Here is an 8,097-nt window from a genome sequence, read left to right on the forward strand (position 1 = left end):
CCCTTCAGAATTACCGAGGCTAAGGGCAACGGTTCGTACAACCTAGAGACCTTGGAGGGGGGTCCCATCCCACGCAGCTGGAATGCAGCCAACTTAAAATTTTATTTTAGTTGACTTATGTAAGCAGCCATGTAACAATTTAGTTGAAAGGGACACTCTTTTTCCCTCTCGAGGGTTTTTTAATGAGGTCACCCGAATAAAAGAAAAAACAAGTTTGAGAAAAATTCGTGCCTTGGTTTTCAGCCTTTACTTTTCTCCGTTTGAAGTAGTGTGAGGCGTCGCCAAGTCAAGGCGTCGCCTAGGTGAAGGCGTCGCCGAGAGAGAAGGCGTCGCCTAGGTGAAGGCGTCGCCAAGAGAGAAGGCGTCGCCAAGAGAGAAGGTGTCGCCAAGAAGAAAGGCGCCGCCAAGAGAGAAGGCGTCGCCAAGAAAGAAGGTGCCGCCAAGAGAGAAGATGTCGCCAAGAAGACAGGTGTCGCCTGAGTACAGGCGTCGTTGAGGAAAATGAAGAAGGAAAAGCGCACAATATACGAAACGTATGCAAAGTAAAGCAGCGTTGCAAAAAATCAAGTATGGTATAGAAAAGTTGATGTTACAAGCAATGTTCGATACAAATGGGCGTAATGCGGTTAGGGCAAATATTACAACTCATGCAAAACACAAACGAGCCACTTCTTAGTGGCCATCGGAGTCAGCACTGGAGGAAGACGAAGCCCTGATCCCAGCCCGCAGAGCTCGGGTAAGTCGTGTCCTCCTCTCTTGGTTTATTTTCGAACCTGCACCAAGGGAGATAAATGTGTTAGAGACACCATGAAGCAAGACATGCACAGATAGAAAGCAATAAAGGCCGAAGTTTCTAGGGCAGTGACTCATACATATGTACTTTTCGAGAGTTCCAGCGTTGAACTCCAAGCTGATCAAGGTGGCGGAGTCAAAACTTCCTGCCTCAGCAAGAATCCGGCAAGCCACCTGGTCATTCGGAGCCAGCTTCTTGAAGGGTTTGGTTTCGAGAACCCTCGCCTCCCTCACCCAATACAGTGGAAAACCATCCAGGGCGTTGGGAACGAGGTCAGTGCAGCAGATCTTGAAGAACCGGCCTTTCCACCCGGTGAATGGGTTTTGGAAGGGTGTTAGGAGAACTCTCCCAGGAACGTTACTAAGAGTTACCCAGAGGTTGTGCCTTTGCCTCTTCACCTCAAAGAAGTGAAGAAAGAGGTCAACCGAGGGCGCACAACCCAGAAACCCGAAGAGGATGTCAAAGGCTTTGACAAAGGCCCAGCTGTTGGGGTATAACTGGGCCGGAGCGGCATTGATCTCCGTCAGCAGTTCCTTCTCGAACCGGGAGAAGGGCAGGCGCACGCCGATGGTCTTGAAAACCACCTGGTAAAAGTAGAAGAAGGGGACCCCTTTGTTGGCACGTTCGTCTCCACATACTGACTCCCCTAGAGTGCAAGGGAGCACAGCAATGTCGTCATCATGCCTCCTCGCGAAGGCGCGGTGATCATAGGAGCATGAATCCCCTTTGTGTTCCCTTATTGCCCTGGTGGCGAGTAAGCATGAGCATTCGTCAAGAAGCTCACTCGAAGCCCAAGGGTACAGGTCCTTGGGATTGACCCTGGGAGAAGTAGCATGAGAGGACATTCTTTAACAAGATCAGGGATTGTCGAAGGCGTATGACCCACCGGTAACGCAAGAGTCGAGCGATGGTGGGAGCGAACGCTGGAAGAACCCTTCGCGAGAGGAGAAAGGGTGCAAGAAGAGAGAGTGTAAGTAGGTTACGAAGAGTGCAGAAATGATGAGAACAGTTTCAGAGTTTGAAGAGTTAAATAAAGCGGTTAGAGCGCCAAACGACGCAAGTAGAAGTATTGCAGTTAGAGCATTAAACGACGCGAATGGATGCACCGCACGATCGAGCCACGTGGCAGAAGATGAAAGGATGGCCCTGGCACCGCTGGTTAAACTCAGAAAACGTCGTATCGACAGAATACCCAGTGGTACGATGCGCCGTCGAAAGTGGGTCAGGGGCACAGTAGGAGTCAGGACTCAGTCGAATGACTGAACGTCCCATCAGCCATACAAGAAGCGCCACGTGGATGGCACCGGCGAAACCTCGAGCTTTTCGCTGTCCTCAGGAGTCGACCAGGGCCAAGGTCAAAGTCAAGGCCAAGGTAAAGACGACGCCTTAGGCGACGCCAGCATGAGACGCCCGAGGCGTCGCCAGGAAAGACGCAAAGGGCGACGCCAGCGTGAGACGTTGTGGGCATCGCCAACCCAAGTATCAGTAGCGTCGCCGATACCCACAGGCAGGAAAGACTGTGGAGGGAGACGAAGTCGAAGAAAGCAGAGCTAGTTAGCGGCGTCGCCTCCCCGATGCCCACAGGTAGGAAAGACTGTGGAGGGAGACAAGATCGCCAAGCCCCGGCGAATCACTGGCAGGGTTGTTCCCCAAGACCCACGGGAAGTAAAGGCCCTGGAGGGAACGACCCCCCTCCCCCCGGAGCACCTGGCGTTTCAGACACCCGGGACGATACGGCGCTGCTGTAGCAGGCCTCTCCTTAGGCGTGGGCGCCGGGCACTAAGAACCAGGGGGCGGATCGCTTTGGTGTTGGAGACACCCCGTGGACGATACGGCCCCGATAGGTGAGCCTCTCCACGGGCGTAAGCATCAACGCGTGACCTTAAACGGGTATAATACGAGCAAAACAGCCGAAGCACGCGAAGGCAAAGAATGAGAGTAAGACCACACAGGCAGAATTCTATATCGCGAAGGCACGAAAGTAATCATACAAAAACCCAGAGTTGTAACAAGCGCGCAGACAGTTCAAAGAATCACAAGTTCAACAGAAAGAGTAAAAAACAAAGGTAAAGTGTAAAAGGAATAAAGCTTGAAAGGTAAAGGTGGCGGGTGAGAGACAGCGGTTCAGTCATCCAAGTCCATGGGCACGACCTTCCCGTCGACGACATGGTGTGTGGGGTCGCAGTTTGAAATATTGATGTCAGGGTTCTCGCAGGACGCCTGAGTCAGAGCCTCTTGGAAGCCCTCTTCAAACGCGCCCGCCATCTCCCCAGTCAATTCTTGGACCTCCCCCTCTAGTTCCGCAACCCTAGAGTCCTTGGATATCAACTGCTTCTCCAGAAATTCCTTCTCCACGCGGAGCTTGTTAGCCTCGGCTTGGAGAAGGCTCAAGGCTTCGACCTTCGCAGCCAAGGCGTCCTCTCTCTCACCTAGCTTCTGCCTCCAAGCAGCATCCAGTTCTTCAAGTTTTCTCCGCTGCACTTCGGAGGCAAGAGCCGCCTCTTGGAGGTCAATGCTTTGGATTTGGTAGGAGGTGAGCTGGGCCAGTTGATCGGCATGCGCCTGTTCGAGTTCGCGCACGTACGCCTCAGCCCCCTCCCTACCCTCGTGAGCCAGTTTTAGCAAAGATTGGGAAGTTTCCTCCTTGAGCCCCCAGTTTTGTTTCTCCTCCTTCAACGCTCCCACCTCTTGTCTCAGTTTGCGGAGAGCCTCCCTCCCCTTGATAGCGTTTCAAGCCTGGGTGCGCCACTTGAGTGCCACCGCCAGGAATGCCCCCATATAATAAGGCATACCTCCCCCCTTTTGAGGATCAGTCGGCGACATTCCTTCGGTGAAACCCTGCATCAACTCCCTATGAATGGGGCGAGGAATTCGGGGTTTGCGAGAAGTCGAGGCAGGGACTGATGCAGGAGGGGCGAAGCCCGAGGCCTCAGCGGCGTCATGATGCGGCAACGGCGAGAGCGGGGGAACCGAGTCAATCCTTTCTTCTCGTTCCTCGTGGGCTGGTGGAGGTGGAGGTGATGTGGCACTTGGAGGATCGTCCCTGAGAGAGCTCCCACCATCGGGAGACGCGGCTGATGAGGCAGGAAGGCCCGTAGCCCTCCTCTTGTGGGAAACCAGGGCAGTGCCCGAGTCTTCGCTGTCAGAGTCTACTACCAGCACCCTTTTTCCTTTGTTGGGGCGTGCTGGGGCAGGGGTCGACGCCATGGCTAATGGAACCGCGACGATGGGAGGAGGAGAAGCATATGGTGGAGGAGTCGGCAGGGAAGCGACGGTGGGCACGTCAGAGGCGACAGCGTCTCCACCCTCTTTGGCAGATTTTGCCTTCTTCAAAAATTTGGCAAGAGCGAGTCGCCTTGAAGAAGTCATCACTGAACCTGCAGCAGCGAAGAACAGCAGAGCAAAGATTAATTCAGATAAAGCAGAAGGGGAGTTTTATAGCCAGACACGCGCAGATAACCATAAAGGTTCAAGCAAGCAAGTGAATCCATATAACCACAACAGCTAATGCAGTATAAATAATCAAGGGCAGATACCAAAGTAGGTAGAGAGCCCATGGGCGTTGAATTCATTTGCGATGAGCTTGGCAGTATCGAAGACTACCCCAAGCCCCGCCAAGGCTTTGCACACATCCCGATCAGCGGAGGCGAGCTGATCCAAAGCCAGGGCCTTCATGGTTATAGGCTTATCCGTCCAGTATAGGGGGAAGCCTTCTAGGGCGGTAGGATCGCGCTTGGTCGCACGTACTTTGAAGAAGTTCCCTTTCCATCCTTTGAACGAATTTTGGAAGAGCGTGAGGATGATGCGCCCGGCGACGCCAGAAAAGCTCATCCATAGGCTCTTCCCCTGTTTCTTTACCTCGAAAAAATGAAGAAAAACGTCCATGGAAGAGGGGATACCCAGATATCCGCAGAGAATCTGAAACCCCCTTACGAAAGCCCAGCTGTTGGGGTGGAGCTGGGCTGGGGCGGTGTTTATCTCTGTGAGCAGTTCCCTCTCGAAGGAAGTAAGAGGCAGACGCAGGCCCACTCTCTTGAGTACCATTTGGTAAAGGAAGAAGAAGGGGTTTCCCCCAGTGTCCCTTGAGTCCACACAAACGGGTATCCCAGGTCTCACCCGGCATACCAGGACGTGGGAGTCGTGAGTTTTATGGAAGGCGTTGAAATTGTAAAGCGCGGGGTCCCCCCTGTGGGCCTCCACGTCCTCAACAGAGTTTAGGGTGGAGCATTCGTCGAGGAGATCGTCGGGGGCCCAGTCATACTCACCTTTATAGTAAGACTTAAGGAGCGGAGGAGGCGCGGCGGTCTTAGTTTTCGCCATTGATGCAAGAGCTGAAGAGCAAAAGAGGAAAGAAAGGGTTCAGAGAAAAAGGGTTTGGAGAAGAAAAGGGGAAAAAATGGAGGAATCCTAGGAGAACCCTACCCACACGAGAGAAAAGAGGAACGAGAGGAACGAAGAAGCACAAGAACGATATTTAAAGAAATGCAGTAACATGGACAGTCCCAGGCAGTTCATGCAGTAAAGGGAATCATCAAGGAGAGGAAAAACCGTACCTTTGGGGGTTGAAGGGCGTGGAGAGCGGAAGCACGAAAGGGCAGGGGTCGCGAGAGAAGGGATTCGAAGAAGATGAACAGTGAGGAAAGGCAGAGAAAGTGGATGTAACAGTGGTTCCAAGCGCGGGGTTTGGGTAACTTAAACGTTACACTTGCAACTCAAGGAGCGTTAATTGGGGACCGTGCGATGGTGCCGCATGTCAAAGGATGGGGTGCTCAAGGGGAGCGCAAGAGGTTCTTAAGGATGACCGCGTGATGAGCCACGTGGCACGCGATTAAGCATGGCCCCAAAAAGCGTTGCTTTCCCCGTTTCAGAGGATGTCCAATCAGCCATTAAGAGCACCCCAAGGGTTCGGAGAGTGTCATGTCAATGGTTTCAAGGTTGCTACGTCATCAAGAATGACACGTCACCGGGTGCCACGTGGATGGCGTGGGCGAAGCCTTAGTCTTTTTGCTGAAGACAAGTCATTAGCTTAAGACTGGGGGGCTTGTGTACCGTCCCGTACCCGGGCGTTAACAAAGTCAAGGTCAAAGTCAACGTAAAGGTCAAAGTCAACGTAAGGCGTCGACTAGGTGGAGGTGACGGCAAATACAGGCCTCGCCAAGAGAAAGCGTCGCCAAGGTAAGGCGTCGCCTAGCAGGGCGTCGCCGAGATAGGGCGCCGCCCAACTGGGTGTCGCCAAGATGGAATGGCGCAAGGGCAAGGTGACCACAGCGCTGCTCCCCGATACCCATGGGTAGGAAAGACCATGGAGGGGGCGACGCCGTGGGAAGGCCCCAAACCCTGGATAACCAGGGAACAGTAATAAAGAGAAGAGAAAGGTGGCTTCAAGGCCATAGAAATAGCGCCAGTATAGAGCAACCTGCCTCGTGAAGTGCCCCTGCCGTCCAGAAACGCCCTTGGGATAGATACGACCCAGGAGAGGGGTCACGCCCGGGGGCAACCAGGCACAGGGCACGAGAGGAAGGTAGATACGCTCTCACAGTGAGTGACTAGAGGCTTGGGGGCATGAGTTGGCACCCAAAAAGTCACCCCTTGCGCAGTTGCACTCCCAAGTAAGAGGACTCACGCGAGGAAACACCCTCAGATAGGGTAACGGTGCTGTGAGGCCTTCCACGTGTACAGCAGCCAAGTCAGGATGGAAACGCCACGTTGCCAGGTGTGAGGTAATTAAGGTTATTTAACACATTTTCCGTTTCGAGCGTTTAAGGTACTGTAAATGCTCCCGCACGTTTCGAACGTCTTAAATGCGCTGAGCGTTTTATAATTAAATGCGCTTTAAGGCGCTTTGAATGCGTGAAGAGCTTAAATAGCGCTTTGAATGTTGGGAACGGGGTTCAAACTTTTGGCAAATTTTCCAGAGACACTCTAGTTGCTTGCTCGAGCCTTGAGGTTACGCACAAGGGACTAGGGAAAGATTGTTTGCCAGAACGAGAATATACACACAATACACAGTCCATTTTTAAGACCTTCAGAGTGCCATACGCGGTGCTCAGAGATGGAGGTGCACAGTTTTGGTGTTTCTTGCTGGCTGACTTGAGCGTCGGAGTGCAAACGGCCGCTAAGGCGCCCTTTTGTCCTCTTTTTGCAGGAATCCACAGGTAACCAGTGGGAAGGAGTCCCTAGCTGACGATTGAGGTCGCGCACGAAGACGTCCCAGTCAACCAGACGGAACAACGCCATTCAAGTCAAAGAGCTCAAGCGTCGCGAGACTACCCTGTACTTAGAGGTATTAGAGCTTCGCAAGTCTGAGCTAGCGACTTAGAAGCTCCTATTCAAGAAGTCTCAGGAAGCTCTAGGGGCTCACGCCAACGTCTTGGATCTCTGAACTGAAGTGATTGGCTTGAAGGAAGAGGGGGACAAGTTGTAGGAGAAATCTACCAAGATTGATGAGGAGCCAATTCAACTCAAGGAGAAATCATCGCAGCTGGATGAGCAGCTTGCCAAGTTGAAGGAAGAATTAGCTCGTAAGGAGGAGCTCTTCCAACAGCCCAAGGAGGAGCTTACCAACGACGCCGCAGGGTTTGAAGACGCCATAGCCCAGGTTGCCTGTGTGCATCTCGGGGTGGATCTCTCCCAAGCTGGGCTGGCGAAAAGGGTTGCGGATGGGCAGCTGGTGGATGCTTGATCTATGATGATCTCTCTTTGTAATTATTTAGAATGAACAATTGATAACTCTTTACATATATTTCTATTTATAAAATTTGCTTTCCTCTTAATCTGCTCCATTGTGTTTGTTGTTAGCTGCTTTGCTTATGTCGAATTAGTCTAACAATGCTTTAGGGCCTTTCTAACTTAAGTAACATGCTTCTTTTACCACCTGTTTGACCATAACCTTTCTTCAACATATTAAGGTAGAGGCGGTGTTTGCTTGAACCCTTACTTAGCCTTATCCTTTGTCAAAACAAAGATATGGAAGATGATGTTCTCGAGTTTGGCATATAAAGGCAAGGGAGATATTTAACTGGGGATCACACTATTCTCGACCTTATCTTATAAGACAAGGGAGAGGTTCTCTTTACCAGTCTCGACCTTTGTCGTATAAGGGCAAGGGAGATATTTAACTGGGAACCACATTGACCTTGTCTTACAAGACAAGGGAGATGTTCTCTTTTACAGACCTCGTCCTTGTCGTATAGAGACAAGGGAGGATTTTAACTGGGAACCGTACTGTTCTCGACCTTGGCGTTCCCATACAAGAGGGAGGCTCACTAAGAACCATACTATTCCCAGTCTTGGTTTTTCTAACC

This window comes from Phaseolus vulgaris, chromosome 6 (assembly GCF_051622355.1).
Source record: "Phaseolus vulgaris cultivar YP4 chromosome 6, ASM5162235v1, whole genome shotgun sequence".
Lineage (NCBI taxonomy): Eukaryota > Viridiplantae > Streptophyta > Magnoliopsida > Fabales > Fabaceae > Phaseolus > Phaseolus vulgaris.